This window comes from Leuciscus leuciscus, assembly GCF_965113295.1.
Source record: "Leuciscus leuciscus genome assembly, chromosome: 16".
In the NCBI taxonomy this organism is placed as follows: domain Eukaryota; kingdom Metazoa; phylum Chordata; class Actinopteri; order Cypriniformes; family Leuciscidae; genus Leuciscus; species Leuciscus leuciscus.
Window position 1 is genome coordinate 1,526,526 of NC_138740.1, and position 5,975 is coordinate 1,532,500.

A 5,975-nucleotide genomic window follows, 5' to 3' on the forward strand; every position below is an offset into this window, starting at 1 on the left:
CAGTATATTTATTGAACAAAAAATGTATACTTTTTAAATCAAATTAAACGGAAAATAGTATAAACTTTGCTCAAGTGATTGTTTTGAACAAGTGTAACTTAGACATTATTAAAAACACATTATTTTAGCTGAAATATTTATCAGTAGCGTGTGTGTGTTTGTGGAGTAAAAGACCTCGACACCTCATACGATTTTATACAAAATAAACCACTTTCATGATTTATCAATGTTCAATACAAACATAGCCTATATAAATTTCATTTTTCTGAAGGTATGCCTCTAGCCCCATTAAAGTGACTTTTTTGAGTGATTATTATGTTGATTATACAGTCGTGTTCCAGACATGATGATTGTAGCGCATCGCGTGTGTGTGAAGTGTGAGTGTGGCACGAGGATCTTATGTGTGTGCGTTATGCGCTCGCTGTGTGACGTCGCAGGGAGTGTGTGTGTGTGAGAGAGAGAGAGAGAGAGAGAGAGCAGCTGATATAGGGTGAGCTGGAATAGCGGGTCACTCTCAGTTGAAGGATGGAGTGAAGGAGAGCGGGTGTGTGAGTTCTTCTGTAGATCTGAGTCTTGGACAGCTAAAGCGCACATCGCACGCAGTATTTCTGTCTCGGCGCAGGAACACGACAGGTAAAGCACAGGCGACTGAGCCTTTCTCACTGTGTTCTGTGATGCTGTCGCGTCTCCATACAAACATTATGATGATGATGATGATGATGATGATGAGGATGAAGCGCGAGCGCGGTCGCTTCTGCGTGCGAACTGGGATTATACCCGTGCGTTATATCGGCATGTGCTCTCTATCGAGAACCTGAGCAAGAGTTTGCTCTGTAGTGTGCAGTCAGGGTCTCTGCCTCATGTCTAGTGCGCTGTCTACATAGAGCCCGAGCAAGAGTTTGCTCTGTAGTGTGCAGTCAGGGTCTCTGCCTCATGTCTAGTGCGCTGTCTACATAGAGCCCGAGCAAGAGTTTGCTCTGTAGTGTGCAGTCAGGGTCTCTGCCTCATGTCTAGTGTGCTGTCTACATAGACTACACTTCTGGGCATCAGTGGCGCGCGCGCGGAGCTGAACATGCGGTCGAGTTAGGCAGATACACCTCGATCACACACACACACACACACACACACACACACACACACACACACACACACACACACACACACACACACACACACACACACACACACACACACACACACACACACACACACACACACACACACACACACACACACACACACGCTAACCTTTACTTAGACAGCCAGCTCGTGTTTCATCAGAAATGATCTTTATGTGTTATAGAGTTATATGCTGATGTTTTATCGCTTTATCTATAACAATATAACATTCTGCCGTTGCCATTTATTAACTGGTTTATTATAAAGCAATTTATTAATCATTGTTATGATATTCTGTATTTATTTTAACAATAGAACAAATGATTGTTTCATATAGGCTACCACTTTGTGAGTGAATGCATATATGGGTTACACTTTATATTAAAGTAGCATAGGCTACTTACATTATACTTACTCAAATAAGTTCTGAGTAATCTTAATTAACATGTACTTACTATAGAGTTATGGTTATGATTTGGGGTTGGTTATGTGTAATTATGCTTAGTTTACTGTTGTTATTACTATAGTAAGTACATTTAGTAACTAATCCCAAGTGTTACCTGTTCGTGTTTTACACTGTTACTGTTTTTAACAGGAAAATAATGTAAACATTGTACAGTTAAAAAAACAACTGTTAATAAGTTCAACTTTAACATGATATTATATTTGAGAAGACAATAGGCTACTTGTAAAATGAATTAAAAAAAATTCTTCCCAGAATTTCTTTATGCAAACCATCACATTTGCTCTGTGATTTAGTGTATTTTTATGACATATTTCCAGGTTATTTAGTAATCTGTGTTTGCGTGGGCTGAACTGTCATCTGTCTTTATGTTTATTAGTCACAGACAGTCAGTGTTAGTGAAGCTGAAGTCCTCACATGGCCGTCTGTGTTATCTGTGATCTTATTTCAGATTTAATAGCTCAAATGTGTGGGTATATTCATAAACTGCAGGCACTGGTAACAGCATCGCTGTATTGTGTAATGTAATGTTCAGACACGGCTGCCAGATTTCACCGTAATAACAGAATATGTTTGGACAGTGTAGAAATGTGTACATTTGACAAAATAGCTGTTTAGTTTTATATTAAATGTAATGCTTTTGTTATTATTACCTCTGACATCTGGTCATGAGAGTCGGTATCATGCACACTACGAATTAGCCAATACTCATGTTAAGTCGTGTCATGTAAACATTGATTACGACCTTACACTGATTATTAGAAATAATCCCACTATTGGCGCACATGTAAACGCAGTCATAGATGGGTTCAGCTTCAGGACTGAACATGCTTTACTCTACACAACTAATACAAATGATATTAGCATGAACATAACCTAGTGTAAATGAGAAAACTGAGAATGTTATCCAGATAAGCGTTAGTTTGACTGAGGTCGCCTGGGTCATATCTTCTTTTCTTCTGAATAATTGTGTTCATGTTTTTGACTAGTTTTATAACTCAAGCATTAGAGCTGACGGATGAATTTGCCCCAAATGCTGCAGAATCTGCCTGGACGTAAACCTTGAACATGCACCCGAGAACACACTCGTTTTATTCACTCTCTTATTGAGAATTTGTGGTTAGTTGTGGTTAGTCGAGGTTAGTTGTGGTTAGTTGTGGTTAGTTGTGGTTAGATGTGGTTAGTTGTGGTTAGTTGTGGTTAGTTGTGGTTAGTCGAGGTTAGTCGAGGTTAGTTGTGGTTAGTTGTGGTTAGTCGAGGTTAGTTGTGGTTAGTTGTGGTTAGTCGAGGTTAGTTGTGGTTAGTCAAGGTTAGTTGTGGTTAGTTGTGGTTAGTTGTGGTTAGTCGAGGTTAGTTGTGGTTAGTCGAGGTTAGTCGAGGTTAGTTAGTTGTGGTTAGTTGTGGTTAGTCAAGGTTAGTCGAGGTTAGTTGTGGTTAGTTGTGGTTAGTTGTGGTTAGTTGTGGTGTTCACGACCCGATCTGACCCACTGGAATATGATGTGATATTTCTGTCTCGTACTCAGAGTCAGTGATGATGCTTTATATCGGGAGAACGGATGTGTGTGAATAAACATAAGCAGAGAATATTCCTGACATGATCATCGACGTGCGGAGTGTGTGTGTGTGTGTGTGTGTGAATGTCATTCCCAGTCCCAGTCCACGGTCTGGACTTGTTTGCGGATCAATCCGGATTGAGAAATGTTGCATATGTAATCTGCAATACAACAAGAAGCTCTTGAAAATGTCACACAAGTTATTGTTAACCTTAGTCATGCTGTTCACGATCCTGCTGCAGTGTGTGTGTGTGTGTGTGTGTGTGTGTTCTGGATGTCGTTCACTGAAGACGAGAGCGTTTAATGCCTTAACTAATGCGTTGTGTTTGTTCACGATGCCAACCCTCAGTCGCTAGATGAACCGCTAGCTGTGGTCTCGTTGCAGTGAGGCTTTGGCCAGCGAGTTCAGGACACTGGCTGAAAATACTGTCGTTGTTATTATTATTATTATTCCAGATGAAGCATTTTATGATTAAGATTTTCCAAAGATTTCCAGTTTCTATCAGTAAAGCCTTCAAATGTTTCTCTTGGTTTGCGTTGCTAATATTCATTCAGAGCAACTCAACACAACTCGTTTGTTGGCGCTGTTGTTGTCAGTTTACATGAGATGTCTCTTTATGTAAAGCCAGATATAATTAGCATAAAACAGAATTATTTTATGTCATTACCCAGCTAAAATGTGAGTATAATGATAATGTAAGCACATACCGGAACACAAACAGCTGGCGGATCTGAAAGCAGAGAGTGCATTAGTGACACCAGACCGAGTTATGACTTTAAATCTACAGATTAACCAATGAGATATCATTGATATCTGTAGGTGTTTATGTGTCGAGGACTTCACTGATGCAGCGCGTACACTGTCATCACACACAGCTCTTTATGAACTCATCTGGGCATAGAACGTTCATTTTACTGCGTTTATAATAGATCACACCAATTAAACATATTTATGGTTTCATTCTGTTCTTTATCAGCTTGAAGACTTTGTGACGACACACACACACACACACACACACACACACACACACACGCACAAACACACACGCACACGCACACAAACACACACGCACACAAACACACACGCACACACACACACGCGCGCGCACACACACACACACACACACACACACACACACACTCACTCACACACACACACACACACACACACACACACACACTCACACACACACACACACACACACACACACACACACACACACACACACACACACACACACACACACACACACACACACACACACACTCACACACACACGCACACACACACACAGACACACGCACACACGTGTGCTTGTGCGTGTGAGTGTGAGAGTGTGTGTGTGTTTGTGCATGTGAGTGTGAGTGTGAGAGTGTGTGTGTGTGTGTGTTTGTGCGTGAGTGTGTGTGTGTGTTTGTGCGTGTGAGAGTGTGTGTGTGTGCGCGTGTGTTTGTGCGTGTGAGAGTGTGTGTGTGTTTGTGCGTGAGTGTGAGAGTGTGTGTGTGAGTGTGTGTGTGTGTGTGTGTGTTTGTGCATGTGAGTGTGAGAGTGTGTGTGTGTGTGTGTGTGTTTGTGCGTGAGTGTGTGTGTGTGTTTGTGCGTGTGAGAGTGTGTGTGTGTGTGTGCGTGTGTTTGTGCGTGTGAGTGTGAGAGTGTGTGTGTGTGTATTTGTGCGTGAGTGTGTCTGTGTGTTTGTGCGTGTGAGTGTGTGTGTGTGTGTGTTTGTGCGTGTGAGTGTGCGTGTGAGTGTGAGAGTGTGTGTGTGTGTGTGTGTGTGTGTTTTCTGATGAAAGCTTCAGTCTGTGACCAGCAGCTTCTGACGGCAAACCAGGGAAATGACTTTGTTCCGCTCTCTGAATCCTGATGTCCGGCCTAGGAAAATCTACATCTTTGCCTTTTATTCAAATATTATAAAAAATGTGTAAAATGCAAGTCAATTGTTTTATTTGTGATAATAATGCAATGAAACTTGCCAAATTGTGCTGACATTATTTTTGGCCAGGCTGCTGTACAAAGAAATTATGAACATGCATAAATAAGAGAATGAAATATTAATAACTGATTATGCTGTAGTCAGTGTATGCTTTTTTTCCTGCGACCTTGTTGTTTTTCTAAGCATTTATATGATGACACAACCACCAAACAATCATACAAATCCATTCACTTTTTTCTTAATCCTCAAAAGCCTCCACAGCCTCATTTATCAAGCAGTTTGATCTTCTGAGCAGTGTGATGTCATCCTGTTCAGGCTCCGCCCACAGCCGCTGACGGACAGTCCCGTATTAGCATAGCTCCGCCCTCAGCCGGTTGTACTCCGCTAGTCTCTCGGACACTGATGTCTCTGAACTGGTGTTGTCTGTGAGAGTGAACATGAGGCTCTTCATGAGGACACAGTGCAGTACTTCTGTTTTTGAAGCTAATGCGACACCGATTACACCTAAACTCATTTATATCTGCGTGAATTATATCACTCCAGACGGCTTTCTGAACGACGGACAATTCAAGGCAGGTTTTGCTAAAGAGTTGAAGCTCAAGGATGGACCGTACCCACTGTTCGTGACCCAGCTTATAGTCTGTAAAGTTTACCAGTGAGCACCACTGAAAGCTGTGTGTATATTAGTTTACTGTTAGTTGTAACGAGTGTTTCGTGTACTTCGCTGTGTATGTTGATGATAATGAAAGGGAGGGAGAGAGAGAGAGTTTATGGAGAAGACTTTAATGCGCACTTCTTGTACTGTGTTTACTCAGCTCTTACTGTGTTTTTCTGGAGTAAAACTAATGCTTCATCTTTTGTGTGATGTACAAAAAACTTCATATAAGTATATTTTTGACCATCATT

General features: G+C 41.3%; 1 protein-coding gene across 2 annotated transcripts in view; it reads left to right on the forward strand.

Moving 5' to 3' along the window:
* The first annotated feature begins 472 nt into the window (after window positions 1–472).
* The window catches only part of fstl4 (follistatin-like 4), a 268,104-nt gene continuing 262,601 nt past the window's right edge, over window positions 473–5,975 (forward strand). For both annotated transcript variants that reach the window (XM_082141263.1, XM_082141264.1), the window contains exon 1: window positions 473–633. The gene's annotated coding sequence lies outside the window, so the exon portion shown is untranslated. The remainder of the gene's footprint in view (window positions 634–5,975) is intronic.